The sequence below is a fragment of the Tupaia chinensis genome, unplaced genomic scaffold (genome assembly GCF_000334495.1).
Source record: "Tupaia chinensis unplaced genomic scaffold, TupChi_1.0 Scaffold000097_1, whole genome shotgun sequence".
Lineage (NCBI taxonomy): Eukaryota > Metazoa > Chordata > Mammalia > Scandentia > Tupaiidae > Tupaia > Tupaia belangeri.
The window spans coordinates 1,910,562-1,927,190 of NW_006159559.1; the positions used below are offsets into that span (position 1 = coordinate 1,910,562).

The 16,629-nt window shown below is 36.9% G+C and overlaps 1 pseudogene; it reads left to right on the forward strand.

Annotated features, from left to right (window-relative positions):
* Positions 1 to 15,313, forward strand: part of LOC102468957 (heterogeneous nuclear ribonucleoprotein A3-like) — a 24,860-nt pseudogene extending 9,547 nt beyond the window's left edge.
* The last annotated feature ends 1,316 nt before the right edge of the window (positions 15,314 to 16,629 follow it).

The following is a 16,629-nucleotide window of genomic DNA, read 5'->3' on the forward strand; positions in this document are numbered from 1 at the left end:
GACGTTTGATGGTATCCAGTATTTCTCGCATATTATTCTCAAATTTGGGGGCCATTTTCTCAGTCTTCGTGGTGGATTTTTCTAGGCCAGCCATTTTCTCTTCTACATCTGAGATTCTATTTTCTCAATGATCTAGTCTGCTTTTAATACTTTCAAGGGAGATTTTGACTTCTTGTATTATAGACTTCATCTCTAGCAGTTCCGTTTGAGTCTTCTATAAAGTGTGTAATTCCTCTTTTAGATCTCGCAAGAATTTCCTCATCTCCTGGAACTCGTCAACTTCTTTCTCCTTTCTCTTTTGCAGTTCATTATCTCTCTTCTCTTCCATCTCTGTTAGCTTCGACATTATGAATGCTCTAAATTCCTTATCAGACATTTCCACGATTTTCACTGAACTGCTTGTGGAAGAAGAAGAGTTACTCTTTTCCCTTGGAGGAGATGTATTTTCTTGTTTTCTCATATTTCTCATGATCCGGCAGTGATTTCTTGTGATCTGATGGATGGTGTGCTTCTTTCAAATTCTTGAAGTTCAGCCGCTAGCTCGTTTGCTGGAGGCTGAATTATCAGTAGAAAATCTTCATTCCCTGAAATATCTAGTTCTCTGGAGCCATGTGGAACCTTCTTCTCGTGATTTTTTTACATTGTTTTGTCTACCTCATATTATATCATAGCATGTCCATAGGCCTTTAAATATTTTACAAATCCTATTTTAATGCCCTCAGAGCATTCATCATGGATGAATCATATTTTAATCATTTTTTATTTTGATGTTTCAAATTACTTTGTATTGTCACTATTACAAATAATGCTGTGGTGAATATTTCTGAAAATAAATATTTATTTGTGTTTCAGATTGTGGATTGTAAAATCTTAAGTTTATACTTTAATTCTGCCTTGCTTACAAATTCACTTGAAACTATACATCATAAGTCATGAGAGGAAATTTAAGAATAAAATTGTTTTTCACTATAAAACATTGAGTTAGGCAATCCACTTTGTTGTCAATAGAAGAAAGGTTAAAGAATGTTATAATCAGATACCATGAAGGTGCCATGAAAAAAACATTAGCTGGTTGGGGTCAAGGTTCTTTTTATGTTAGATCCACCCATGTTCTCTACCATTGCATTGTGAAATTGAATTTGTTGAGGTACTTCGTTGAGACAGACAACAAAAATTTTCAGTAATACTATTTTTAAGTACAAAGATTATTTATCGCCTAGATAGCAAGACAACAATAGAGAGGCAGGACGTTAGTGAGAAGCAGATATGGCTTATTGCCTGTTGATGATGACGTATATAGTATTCTCAACTAGATTGGTCTGAGAAGTATTTCATGATGGGTAAAGTCTTTTTACAAGCAAAATGAGAAATAGTTATTGACTGTTTTTAAAAAAAATAGAATAATAATAATAATAATAATTGGGAAAATCATAGAAAAGATATTGAATGTTGAAGCAGGGAGTTTAATGTCTCTGTATTGACTGACATGCATGGCATTCCCTTTTGAAAAAGCAATGTAATACACTGTAAAGTTATATGTAATCCAATGTAATATAAAGAAGATTATGATGAAAATAAAAATAAAAATTAAGAAAAGATTATTTATCGCCTATGGACTATAATGACTATCTTTAAGTCTATAAGTGCATCAAATCTAGTTTTGCATGTTTGTTTTAAGAAACTGGAATTACTCACTGTATGTTTGTTATAGCAAATTGTACTAATTAGAATGTATTTGCTGTAGAAAATTTAATTTACTTCCCTAAGTTGTAATACTCACATTAGCACAGTAATGATGAACTAACTCACTGCCTATGCCATCACTAATTTTATTCTGCAACTTTAGCAAATGGTGTGAATTCATTGAGAAGTACAATTTTCTGCCTTTGCTTCCTCGTACATTGGTACTTAAGAAAAATCCATTAGTAATTTCAACAACTTTGCTCCTAAAGAATACAAAACTATATTACCTTTTAATAACTTGTATAGTATTCTCAATGTGACTGGTCTGAGAAATATTTCATGTTGGGTAGAGTTTCTTTTTTTTTTTATTATAACCTAATTAAATTTAAACTTTTCTTCTTTTCATTAGTCTTTAAACAATACAGTTTAATTACTTATTACATAATATTTACATTATATTCACATTATAAGCAATCTAAAGGTGATCTGAAGTATACATGAGGATGTGGGTAGATTATATGCCATTTTTATAAAAGCAATTTGAGCATGTGTGGACTTGGTATCTGAGGAGGGTTTTGGAACCAATTTTTTGTGGCTACTAAGAGACAACTATATAATTGTTTTAACTTCCTTGTGAACTGATCCTTTAATCATTATATAATGCCCTTCTATGTCTTTTGATAATTTTTAAAAATTATTTTATTTAACTTTATTTATTTTAATTTGACCAGAGATGAAAAGGAGGAGAGAGAGAGAAAGAGAGAAAGAGAGAGAGAGAGGAGAGAGAGAGAGAAAGCCACCAGGTCTGGGACTCAAACCACAGTTGGCCATATGGGAGTTCAGAGCCCTTAACCACCATGCCACTTTCCGACCCTGCTAATTTTTAATTTAAAGTCTATTTTATCTGATATACAAGATGTCTTCAACAAGTTCCTGAAAAATGTAATCATAAAAAAATTGCATGGATTTTAATTTTTGAAAAAAAATTATATTTTAATTTCATTTTTCCATGAAATTTTTAAAGTACTCTCATAATTATTACTACCTCTTCCTCTGATGGTTGCCATTTGTATGGAATATCGTATCCTGTACTTTCAATTTCAGACTATGTGTGTCCTTTGATCTAAAATGAGGGGTTTTTATTTTTTAGTTAATTTTTATTATTTTTATATTACATTTAATCTCATATATCTTAATAGTGTATAACATTTCTTTTTCTAACATAATTACCATGCATATCAGTCAAGACAAAGACATTACTATCCATAACATTATCATCGAATAACTTTTCTTTTTTTCAGATTATTATTTTTACTCTCATTTTTTCAAACATTCAATCACTAAACATCATTTGACTTGTAAAGAGAATTTACCTAACATGAAATACTTTTCAGACAGTCCAGTTGAGAATATTATATATGTTAGCATCAACAAGTAATAAACCTTCTCTATGTCCCAGAAATGTCATGCCTCTCTACTTGTTCTCATGCTATCCTTCTCTATACTCTTCCATTCTCCTCCCCACCCAGTTCTACTCTGTCTCCAGTATCCATAACTATTTTCATTGCTGCCAGGGTCCAGCCTCGGTGGAGGTGGGTTGACTTGTCAGAGGCGATGCTGGAAAAGAAGAAGACTAAGGCCTCGGTGCCTTTTTCATGCACGTCCTTAGCTGGACACCCCCAGAGATCACTCTCTGAGGAGTGACAACTGCTAGGAATCATTGTGCGTTTTTATTGAAAATGTGATACATGCAAGTAAATGAGAGAGGGGCTACATGTTTCAATTATCAGCTCATAAAGTTTTAACAAAAGAGAACATAGATTCTATTTAGAGTTGGATTAAGGGTGGGTCTAGTGCAGTTCTGCAATTGTTCGTTTGATATAGGCGTCTTCATGGAATGCAGTTTCGGGAAAGTGGTTCCAGTAAGCAGAGATGATTATCAGCTGATGCGGCACAGCAGCCCTCTTGTAATTACCAGGAATGGTGTTGTGGGGATCTGCAGTATGAGTTGTCCTTGGGTATCTGGCTTCCTTAAGAATGGTAGAGTAGTTCTTGTTTTTCCCTGAGGTAATGCAGGGCTGGTAACCATCATCTTCTCACTGTCCATAGGTAGAGAAAATCCTCCTATACAATATATTTCTCAATTGGTTTAAGACAGCTAAAGTTTCTTTCTGTTGCTTATAGTTGCAAGTTCTTAATCCTTGTTTTCGGCTTCAGTTTGCTGCCTGAGGCCAGCGGCCACGCGTGGGCCCGGCGGCCACGCACTGGCCCGGAGACAATAGCAAGCAGCCTTGCTGACATGCTAATTCGACCTAAGTCTTATTCCTAGGTGTGTGTGGGGGGGGACACAGCAGCGGCCTTGCCAATGTGCTATTCCAACCTAAGAGGTATAGGTCAAAAAGTTCAACACAGATCCTGGCCCCTACCGGATCGGACTCCTCCACATTGCCTTTATGCCCTCCAATATTTTAATCTCTACTACAGGGTGTGGATAGTCTGTATATATTAAGTGGATACATACAATATTTTTCTATCATAACCTGGCTTGCTTCACTCAGCAATAAATCTTCCATATTTGACCACTTTCTATCAAATGCCAGGGTCTTGTTTTTTATGGCTGAATAATATTTCCTAGAGTATATTTGTCACACTTTTTCAATCCATTCATCTGTTTGTGGACATTTGGGTTGGTTCCATGTCTTAGCATTCATGAATAATGCTGCAATAAACATTGATGTGCAAGTGCTTTTCCGACTGAGCATTCTCCTGTCATTTGGGTAGATACTCAGAAGGGAGATTGTTGGATCATAGGGTAGTTCCATTTGTCAATCTTTGAGGAACCTCCATATTGTTTTCCACAGCGGCTGGACCAATTTACATTCCCAAGAACAGTGTAGGAGAGTTCCACTTTGACCACCACTCCACAAAAACTTATCACTTTTTGTAATTTCATTCTTTGCCATTCTGACAGGGGTTAGGTGGTTTAATCTGCATTATGATGAGGGACGTTGAGCATTTCCTCATATGTTTTTTGGCTGTTCATATGTCTTTTTTAGAGAGATTTTTGTTCACCTTATTTCCAATTTTAATTGGGTTTATCTTTTTTTTTTTTTTCCCCTGGTAAGCCACTTGAGTTTCCTGTGTATTCTGGTTATCAATCCCTTATCTGAGGCTTATTTGACAAAAATATTCACCCATTCTGAGGGTTTTTGATTCACACTCATTACTGTGTCCTTTGCTGTGCAGATCTTCTAAGTCTGATATGCTCCCACTTGTCATTTTAGGAATTATTTCCCATACTTTGAGGGTCTTATTTAAAAAGTCTTTGCCCACCTTAATGTCTCCCTCCTTATTCAATCATGGTAGATTATCTACATCCAAGAATTTGTCCACCTCCTCCATGTTCTCTTGTTTCTTGGCATATAGTCATTCATAGTACCCTCTAATGATGTTTTGTATGTCTATTGTGTCTGTTGTAATGTTGCCTGTTTCATTACATATTTGATTTATCTGGTTACTTTCTTCTTCTTTATCAGTCTAGTTAATGTGTGTTGATCTTTTTGTCTTTTCAAAGAACCACCTCTTGCTTTCATTTATTTTCTGTATAGTTTGTTTATTTTCTATTTTATTTATTTCTGCTTGAAGATTTATTATTTCTTTTTGCCTGGATTTTTGGCAATTTTGTTGTTGTTTTTCCAATTCCCTGAGACACAATGTTAGGTTGTCTATTTGTTACCTTTCTGTCTTTTTCTTATGCACACTAATGCTATGAATTTCCCTCTATGACTGCTTTTGCCATGTCCCATAGATTATGATAACTCAAGTACACATTATCATTTGTTTCCATATTTTTTTTATTTCAGACTTAATTTCTTCAGTAGTTAAGAAGTTATTCAGAAGTAGGTTGTTCAGTTTCCATTTATTTGTGTGTTTTTTAAGATGTTTCTTGAAATTAATATCGTTTAATTCCATCATAGTCCAAGAAGATGCTGGATTTTGTTTCTATGCCTTTGAATCTGTAAAGGCTTGATTCATGTCCTATCATATGGTCAATCTTTGAAAAGGTTCCATGCACGTGTAAGAAAAAATGTGTATTTTGTGGTTTTAGGGTGCAAAGTTCTATAGATGTCTGTCAAGCTCATTTGATTTATAGTATCATTTAGGTCCTTTATCTCTTGCTTATTTGTTGTCTAGAGGAGCTGTTTAAAGAAGATAACAGGGTGTTGAGATCGCCCAACAATTATAGTGTTGCAACCTATCTCTCCTTTTAGTTCTTACAGTCTTTCCTTCACGTATTTAGGTGCTCCTGAGTTGAGTGCATAGATATTTATAAGTGCTATGTTTTTCATGAAGTAGCCCATTTACTACTATATAATGCCTTTCTTTGTCTTTTCTTGCAGTCTTTGTCTTAAGCCTATTTTGTCTGAAATCAGTATCACAACTCCAGCCCTTTTTTGCTTTCAATTTGCATGGAATATCATTTTCCAACCCTTCACGTTTAGTCTATGTATCCATAAGGTGCATTTCTTATAGGCAACAGATAGAGGGTTTCTGGTTTTTTTAATCCATTCAGCAAGTCTGTGTCTCTTTATTGGAGAATTTAATCCATTTACATTCAATATTCTTATTGATATTTCCAGACTTGTTCCTATCATTAAGTGAGCCATTTTCTTGGTTGTTTTTTGTTCTCTTACATCCTTCCATCTGACTTTTTAGTTTTCCTGGTATAGCACTCCCTTTGGAATATTGTGAAGAGCTATTCTAGAGTTGGTAAATTCTTCAGGTTTTGTTTTTTTCTGAAAATGTGCTTATCTTTTTTTCCCATGTGAAGGAAAATCTTACCTGGTATAGTATTCGTAGATGATTTTTTTTCTCATTTAACACTTTGACTATATTTTACCATTCTTTTCTTTCCTGCATTGTTTCTGATGAGAGGTCTGGTGTTAGCCTGAAGAGATGTCCTTTGTAACTACCTTGACATTTGTCTCTTGCCAATTTTGGGGGTTTTCTTTTTTTTTTTTTTTTTTGGGAGAGTTTTTTTTGCTATAGGGTGCATGCACTTGCTAGAGAGACAGAAAGCGAGAAATCACCCTCTGGGGGGATGGCCATCCTGCAATCCCTTCTCCTCCATTTTCCTCCATTCTCCTCCTGGGATCTTGGACGCACACACACACACACACACATGCAAACATGTCCAGTGTGTTTTTCAAGACACCAGGACCAGGCAGTTTTTGTATCTTGTCTTTGTGGTTTTGGCTAATCTTGCTATGATGTGCCTTGGAGGGGATCGTCTTGGGTTGATTCTATTTGGGGTCCTATGTATTTCTTGGATCTGGATATTTGAAGGCCTCTCTAGGTTTGGAAAGTTTTCTTCCAATATTTTATGAAATAAATTATCAATACCCTTATTATTTTCTTCCTCTTCTCGGATACCAATTATCTGGATTCTTGGGCACTTGATGGTACCTAGTATTTCTCATATATCATCCTCATTTTCCTTGGTTGTTTTCTCAGTCTTTTTGATAATTTTTTTCTAGGTTAGAGGTTTTTGTCTCCTACATTCAAGATTCAATGTTCTGTGTGGTCTAATCTACTTTTAATACATTTGAGGGAGGTTTTAATTTCCTATATCACATTCTTCATCTCTAATAATTTCATTTGATTCTTTTTTATAGTCTCTATTTCTTGTTTCAAATGATGAAAGGACTTCTTCATCTCCTGGAGCTCATCTTCTCTTTTTTTTGCATCTCATTTAGTTTGTTTTCTATAAATATTCTGAATTGTTTATCCAACATTTCCATGAGTTCCATTCTGTGAGTGATGAAGAATTGATGTTTTCCCTTGGGGAAGAGATATTTTGTTGGTTGCTCATATTTCTTGTGCCTCTGTGAACATTCCTACTCATCTGGAAATCTATACGTTGCTTCCTAAATTATTCACAATATCTCCAAGTGTTCAAAGGTGTACAGGAGTAGGAAATTGGCAATCCCTCTTCTGTTCTGCCTCCTTGTCACTCATCAGCACCCTGCACTGTTGTCACTGGTCCTGGGTGACCCAAAGCCCTCTCTGATTCTAGAGAACAGGTGCACTTGAAACTGAGCTGTTGAGCTTCAACTCAGTAACAAAGAAGAGATCGAGCAAGTGTGCTATATAAAACACCAAAATCCTGAGAGTTCGAAGATGAGTGGGGGAGGGGATGAGCCACAAGTCCCAGCCATTAAGTCCTGTGCTGCCTGCCAAGGCCCTTCACTGGAAAGGGTGCCTGGATGGGGCAGAGAGGGGCACACATTCATCTAAAGTCCCAAGAAACAAACCTGAGAGTCCAAAAGTAAGTAGGGGAAGGGACAAGCCACAAGTCCCAGCTGTTCATCCCTGCAGCTGCAGGCAGCCTTGGTAAATTTTCTTTACAAGCCAAATGATATATAGTGATGAAATGTTTAAAATAGTAATAATAATAAATATAATAACAATAATAATCTAAAAAAATGAAAAGCTATTTGCTGATGATGATTTGTATTGTAATGTCTTTTTCTTGACTGATATGCATTTTAATCATGCTGGAAAAAGAAATGTTATACACTGCAAAGATATATGTGATTAAATGTAATATAAAAAGTAATAATAATAAAAAGAAGACAAAACTATTTATTCTTCATCAAGATATACTGCTTTGGGCCAGCAGATGCAGAGCAGTTACATCATTGGACACTCATATGGCCTACTGTGTTCAAGTCCTAGACCCAGTGCTTAAAAATCACACCAGACACAAGTGTGTGTGTGCCCAAGATCCCTGGAGGAGAATTAAAAGAGATTTCAGGGTATCCTTCCCCCCAAGGGGTGATTTCTTACTTTCACTCTCACTGTCTCTGTTGTTGTCTCTCTCTCCAGAGAGTACACATGCCCTAAGGCAAAAATCTCTTTAAAGTAAATAAATAAAAGTATATACTCTTCAAAAACTAGAAGTAGTGGAAAATCCTAAGAAATTTCAAAGCTTTTATACAGTTTGCAAGAGAGAGTTATATAAAAGTACATTTATTCAACAAATTAATATTAATTATGAATTATGACAAGCCCTGACTTGATTCTATGAATACAGTCCACAATGAAAAAAAATAGCTGTTCAAAGCCACAGTACCAGTGATAATAATGGAGGTACACAAGTCACTGTGCCAACACTATCATTGCTTTAAATCTTAGTGATTTTATTTGCTAAATAGAAGCATATCATTTTCTTTGCTTATCCATTATTAACACTTATATCTTCTTACATCTATTTGATCCCTATATCTTTTTTCTTTCTTTCTCTTTCTAATTTGCCAAAGGGTGCATACCCTAGACCAATAGAGAGAGAGAGAAAGGAAGAGGATAAAACATTCCCCATGGGGATGGTCACACTGCAATCCCTTCTCCATTTCTCCCTCCTTAAAGGATTTTGAGCACATGAGCATACATGCCCTACATGTTTTTCAAGTCACTGGGTCCAGGATTCAAATTACATAGTCAATAATGTGGATCCAGCTCCCTTAACCACCAGGCCATGGGCTAGCCCAAATCTTTTTAATTTGCTCATTTTTCTCTTGAGGTGTTTAATTTAATTTAGTCATAGAAACACATTATATATTAATGGTGTCTATCCTTTGGTCTGTACAATTTATGATAAACATACATTTAGTATCAAATGTATACTTTATATATGGAAGATTTTATATATTTCCATCTATTATTTCATTCTTTATGCTGTCATTGTTTTATGCTTGGGAGTGCCTTTTTTAACCCCAAGACTGGGCACATATTCATTTATATTTTCTTATATTTCTCTTGTTTTCATGTCATTAAACATTTAATTCCTTTTAAGTAACTTTGGTCTGTAGTCAGCCATGTGGCAGTCCAGTGCTTTAACCACCACACCATCTGCTGGCTCCCTAACCCTTTCATATCTCACAAAAAGTATGCCTTTTCTCTGCACATCTAAGAATTTTAATATACATATTGTATAGATACCTATGTTTCCCAGTTCAAGAGGAACAAGGCTTTTACCTCCATGGTAAATTGTATTTTATATTAATTTTAAATTAATTATTGGAACTTTCCCCCTCACAAAGCAGTTCTTACCAGAAAGAATATGACTGATTATTTCTGTTTGTTTCTAAGTATTAAAGAATGAGAAGAAATCTTTTTTATTTTCTGTTTTGTCTTGCTGCTGTTTTCGGCATAAATATGTCTGAGTTAAAAGAGTTAGAATAATCACTTCAGAGTGAAGACAGAGTTACCATGGCAGGATTCTTTCTCTTGCTACATGTTTCATGGTATAGCACTTACCCGAGCCAAGACAGAGAAAGACAATGCTATGGATTTCAATTTCCAAAGTGTAAGAATTGTAACTTTTGTTCATTTTCAATAACTAAATTTAATTTTTGTGTTTTCAGTGTATCAGCTAGCAGAAGTTCATCCATTTCCTTTCTTGAAGTTTGCTTTTAAGTTATGTATGTATGCTGCTTACAGTATATAGAATGAGTACCGGGGTATGGAAAAGAGAATGATATATTGTCCTTACGAGTCAGTTCTGCCATCTTAGTACTAAGCATCTTCCAGTCTAGTAATAACTAGGTTAGTTCATGGGTCAGCTCTTGTTCCCATCTTAAATGTCCTTTAAATCAGAATACTCTGCCATCTTGGTTCACAGATTATTCTGTTGACTCCAGGAATGACTGGGCCAGTCTACTTATTTCTTCTAGGCTCTCTAGTTCAGTTTGCTGCCCTGATATTATTCTGGGTTCATGAAATTCTGTAAGCCTACCCCAGACCATCTGCATGATATCATGACATGGCACACTCTTGGAGAAATTGTTTTCAGGGAAAAGAGTACAAACAGCATGGCAGTCATGTAATGAAATGGCTCTGAGCACACCATCATGCCACATCTACTCTGGAGTATTATGTTCACAAGTCTCTGCTTTCAAATTCCCAAATTCTTATGGGAGTTTCAGTTATGCCAACACACAAGCACACACATGGGCTAAGTGTGGGAGTGCCAGCAAGTTTGACTATTCGCAAAAAGACTATCGGGCTCTACTCACACAGCACTTTCTCTCATTTTTCTTTAAGTCTGCCAATTTACAGTACCTGAAACTAGATTTGGGAGAGAGAAGCTTAAATCTAATTCAGCAGGTCTCTCCCAAATCTTGCATTTTCTTCAGGAGAAGTTTTAATCTCCAAAAACCTTTACTCATTCTTACCATCTTATTGATGCTTGAGTCTGAGGAAGATCAGTTATAGTCACTTGCTTTTATTCCCATTTCTATTTGTTAATATCTCAAATTTTGTCCAGTCATACCTACCAGAATTTTTAGATTGAAAAATAAATAAATAAATCTAGGCCAAAGGCCAACTAGAATAGGTAAACCTAATTGTTGTCAGAGAAGAAAGGGGGTTTAGAGGTCAAGAATACAGTAGAACATATTAGAGAGCTATAGAAGATCCCCAAAGAGGGGAGAGATTTTCTGAGATTCAGAGATTCTTGATGCTTGAAAATAAGAAGGCCTTTTAACAATAGGTCTATGAGAAGTAGGTAAGATAAGATCAACAGAGTAGAGCAGTATATTGCCACACAAAAGGAGACTGAATTTTAAAAGGCAACTTAAGACTCACATCAAGAACAATTATTGCATTGTTCTTGGACTTTGAAATATGAACCCACAATTTTGAATATACAAAGCTTAAGGAAATGCATTCAGAACTGATGATCAAAAGACCTGATGAAATGGGCCTGTACCTTGGGTAATAGCTTTAAGTAAATATATAGATGCTAACAACTATTCCTAAGTAAAAACTTGGTAAAATTGAATGAAAACTAATTTTTACTTTTTGCTAAATCTTATGTCAAATTTAAAATATGCTCATTTTTAATTAGCAAGAAAGAAAGATATCTCATTTTATGCTACTACCTCAGCTTTACTGTTAGCTTTAGGAATTGTTCTCAGAATTTACTTGCTGGGACCAGCAGTTAGTGTAATGGCTATGTCGCTGGACTCCCACGTAGTCAACTGCAGTTCGAGTCCCGGACCCGGTGGCTTAAACTCACACCAGGCGCATGTGCATGCGTACCCAAGGTCCCGAGAGGATAACGGAGGAGAAGAGATTGCGGCGTGGCCATCCCCTCTGGGGGGTGATTTCTCGCTTTCTATGTCTCTGTCTCTCTCTGTCTGTCTGGCGAGCGTACACGCCCTATAGCAAAAACCTCTCCAAAAAAAAAAAAGAATTTACTTCCTCAAGGAGTCCTACCTAAACTCCATTCACATCAAAGCATATAGTTCTGACAACTAAATTTTTTTTTTCTTATCACAAAGCTCTTTTTATGGTCCAAATTCTAAATCGGTCTCAAAGAGAGCACTTATTTCTTCAATTCTTTTTAAGTACCATTTTCTCAAATCCAAATAAACTTAACAGTATAATACCTTATAAATTATATAATTTCCTTTTGCTTTACTAAAAATTAGAGTCATATGCCTCAAGTTATCTTTGGGTTGGGTTTTTATTTTTAGGTTTATATCTCGGTATTTTTATTTTTTAAGCAACAAAAGCTGATATGAAATATTAATGCCAAATCAGGCATATTCTATATGCCAAACTATTCCTCTTTCTAGTTCCTAGAAACAGATGGATTCATTTATACTTATTTACCAAAATTAAGAGAGATTTCGCTAAATATTGGACTTATCTGGCAAGTAGCATTTCCTTTCTCCCTGCCACCTCACCACCACCACGGATACCCTTTTCCAGGCTGTCCTCTGTATCACAGAGATGAAGCCAAGCAACTACATTTCCTCAACTCCCTTGCCCTAATATCCTACATATATTTAGTATTCTGCCAATAGAAGACACACGCTCAATATTTGGAAGGAGAAATAGAGTCACTTTTAAGAAACAGATAAGTGGATGTATCTGCAGCCTTCACTTCCTTACCACTCGCCTGACTTGCAGTTAAATTATACTGGTCTCATTCTAAGGTTTATTTCTGATGTTTCACATTCCAAATCTAAACCTCTAGAAACTACAGACGAAATTTTTGAACATGGAAAGTTAGACTAGGAAAAGTATTTCTAACTAACAAATTCAACTCAAAGACAGAGATCAAAAAAATAATGATTGAATTATCCTGAGACCAGGCAAAAACATAAAATATAATTTACAAGATGAGTTTCTACCTCTTAAGGGTTTCAGAAAAGCCCAAAGACAAATAGATAATTTTCCCATTGTTCCCAGAGTGATCTGTTCCCCTGGGTGGTAAGGTAAGAAGATATAAGTAGAAAAAGTTAAAGGGGAGTATTATTCCCTAAATCCTACTTTACATCAGATTCCCAAGAGGCACGTCTTCAGACAGCAATAATTGTATGAGAAGTTTATTGAGAAAGAAAATGGGTGGGACAGGAGAAAAAGATAAGCAAAAAATGTGGTTTCAGCTGAAATCTAACCTCAGTCTGACCACATTAAGAGCTCTGGAATATGAATGGCTCCACAGAGTTTCCTACCTAAATGCAAGAAGATTGGGCTCTTGGTTTAGAAACATAGCAGCAGGGAAATAGGTCCCCAACTCTCATAAAGAGATCAGGGTAGGTACCAAGAGTACCAAGAGTATCTACTGCAAACCCCAACAGGGCTATTTTTATTTATTTATTTTTTTGGCTTACACACTGTACACCTGTCTGTACTGATCAACATTCAGCCAGACCTGGATTCATATCCCATTGCAGAATATATTCTGTGCCTAGAATATTAATTGTCAGGACCATGAAAGAAAAAATGAGAAACACCTAATCACTAATGCTATTCAGTTTTCAAGATATAATAAGCTCTTTTTAAGAAACTGACAAGATGATTCAAGATATCTTCTGATATGACAAAGGACTAGGTGCCAGCAAAGCTACATTTTATATAGTCGTACACATTCAGTTCAAGACCAAGTTAGAGACCGAGATTAACTTCTTTTTTTTTTTCTTTTTTTGGGGGGGTGGGGAGAGATTTTTGTCATAGGGCGCGTGCGCTCGCCAGACAGAGAGAGACAGAGAGACAGAAAGCGAGAAATCACCCCCCAGGGGGGATGGTCACGCCACAATCCCTTCTCCTCCATTCTCTTCTCGGGATCTTGGGCACGCACACACATGCGCCCGGTGTGAGTTTTTTAAGCGAACCACGGTCGACTACGTGGGAGTCCAGTGACATAGCCATTATGCTAACTGCTGGTTCCCAAGACTAAGATTAACTTCTGAAAAGAAAGAAAAATATTAAATGTTTGATATCATCACTATAAAAATAATCAGTATTCCTACACGGTGTACTAGACAGTGGGTGGTGGTATGCTGAGGGAATCACCAAACTTCCTATTTCTTCTGGGTAAAAGATGTGAAAGCAGGTAGAGTAACAGGTAAGAGGGTTGGTGACTTTAACTGGCATAGATCATCTCTATTGAAAAATACTTAACTGGTTCTGTGTTACTGCAAATCAAATTCACAAGTATGCTGTTGGTTTATACTAGGAGGTAGCATTCTAAAAACCGTGCACCTGATGAAACTGATGCCAGTGCCAGTGTAATAAATGAATAGCAATGTGTCTTCCACCTCTTCCCTTTATATAGTTAATATGAGTTTAGATTGGACTTGTGCAAAACCTCCAGTTTTCTTTAATATGAGGATACTTCAAGAAGTTAAAAGAGAATGGCCATATTGAACTCGAGTTGGAAGAAGCGAGTCCGGTCTCAAAACAGGTAAAACCACCGCCAGTCACCCCCCTAGCCCCAATCTGGCCCTCGCCAGCCCTTGTCGCTGCTGCAGGAGGGAGAGGAGGTCATGATCCAAAGGAACTGGAGCAGTTGAGAAAACTGTTCATTGGTGGTCTGAGCTTTGAAACTACAGATGACAGTTTAAGAGAACATTTTGAGAAATGGGTCACACTCACAGATTGTGTGGTAATGAGAGACCCCCCAGACAAAACGTTCCCTTAGTTTGGTCTCATGACTCCCTCTTGTGTTGAAGAGGTGGATGCAGCAATGTGTGCTCGGCCACACAGAGTTGATGGACGCGTAGTGGAACCAGAGGGAGCTGTTCCTACAGAGGATTCTGTGAAGCCTGGTGCCCATCTAACAGTGAAGAAAAAAATTTTGGTGGTATTAAAGAAGATACAGAAGAATATAATTTCAGAGACTACTTTGAAAAGTTTGGCAAGATTGAAACTATAAGAAGTTAGGGAAGATCAACAGAGTGGGAAAAAGAAGATTTGCTTTTGTAACTTTTTATAGTCATGATACAGTTGATAAAATTGTTGTTCTGAAATACCATGCTATAAATAGGCATAATTGTGAAGTGAAAAGGGCCCTTTCTAAACAAGAGATGCAGACTGCTGGATCACAAAAAAGTCGTGGAGGTGGATCTGGCAACTTTATGGGTCATGGAGGAAACTTTGGAGGTGGTGGATGTAATTTTGGTGTGGTGGAAACTTTGGTGGAAGAGGAGGCTATGGTGGTGGAGGTGGTGGCAGCAGAGGTAGTTATGGAGGAGGTGACAGTGGATATAATGGATTTGGAGGTGATGGTGGCAACTATGGTGGTAGTCCTGGTTGTAGTAGTAGAGGTGGCTAATCACAAGATATTTGTGAATCTAATAGCACTAAGATTATCTTCAAATGAAAAATTTCAAAATTCTTCTTTGGTTTTTGTGCATTTTCTTTCAACATGTAATCATACAATTTTAGCGCTTTAGATTTGCTGCATTCTGGCTGTGTTTAGAACATCTTTATTCTAGGGACCAGCAGTTGGTGTAATGGCTGTGTCGCTGGACTCCCATGTAGTCAACCGCAGTTCAAGTCCTGGACCTGGTGGCTTAAACTCACGTCGGGCACATGTGCGTGTGTGCCCAAGATCCCGAGAGGAGAATGGAGGAGAAGGGATTGCAGTGTGGCCATCTCCCCTGGGGGGGAGATTTCTCACTTTCTGTCTCTCTGTCTCTCTCTGTCTTTCTGGCAAGCTCACGCGCCCTATAACAAAAAACCTCTCCAAAAAAAAAGCACATCTTCATTCTACATTTACCTTGGTCACATTTGAACTGATAGTTGTTGGGTGTAAAGAATCTCTACTTCCCAAGACCAGCAGTTAGTGTAATGGCTATGTTGCTGGACTCCCATGTAGTCGACCGCGGTTCACGTCCTGGACCCGGTGGCTTAAAACTCACGCCAGGTGAGTGTGCGTGCGTGCCCAAGATCCCGAGAGGAGAATGGAGGAGAAGGGATTGCGGCATGGCCATCCCCCCGTGGGGGGTGATTTCTCGCTTTCTGTCTCTGTCTGTCTGGTAAGCGCACGTGCCCTATAGCGAAAACCTCTCCGGAAAAAAAGAAAGAATGTCACTTCCCTCCTCTTTTAGTTATGTAAAGGGGTGGTAGATGTTTTCCTTTCTCAATTGCCTAGTACAAGTTTCTCACTTCCCAAAGACCCGAATCAAATTTGAGTAATTTTAAATTCCCAAAGAACACACTGCTAATACTTTGTATATTTTCCAAACTTAAACTGTGCGGATGTGAGTTATCAATTTGTCGGAAAGATCCTAGTTGACAAGTTGTAGATGATAAAGTCATATTTATATAGATCAATTGTCTACCATTTGTGTGAGCTAGTGCTTTTGAGCCCTAAGTATGTGCCCTACTGTTAATCTTTGGCAGTTGAACATTGAATTCAAGATTCTTATTTTTGTTTTTAGGAGTACTAAGCAAAACAAGCAATAAAAAGGGGGGATGGGGGGTGCTAGTGTTTCAATATGCTCTGTTGTTGCTCTTATTCTGTGCCTCTGTGCATTATTATTTGGATACATGCAATGCTAGCATGGACATCAGTTTCCACAAATAACTACAGTTTTCCAGAAAACACTCAAATCAATAAATGTAACAAAAAAACATTCTATTTGT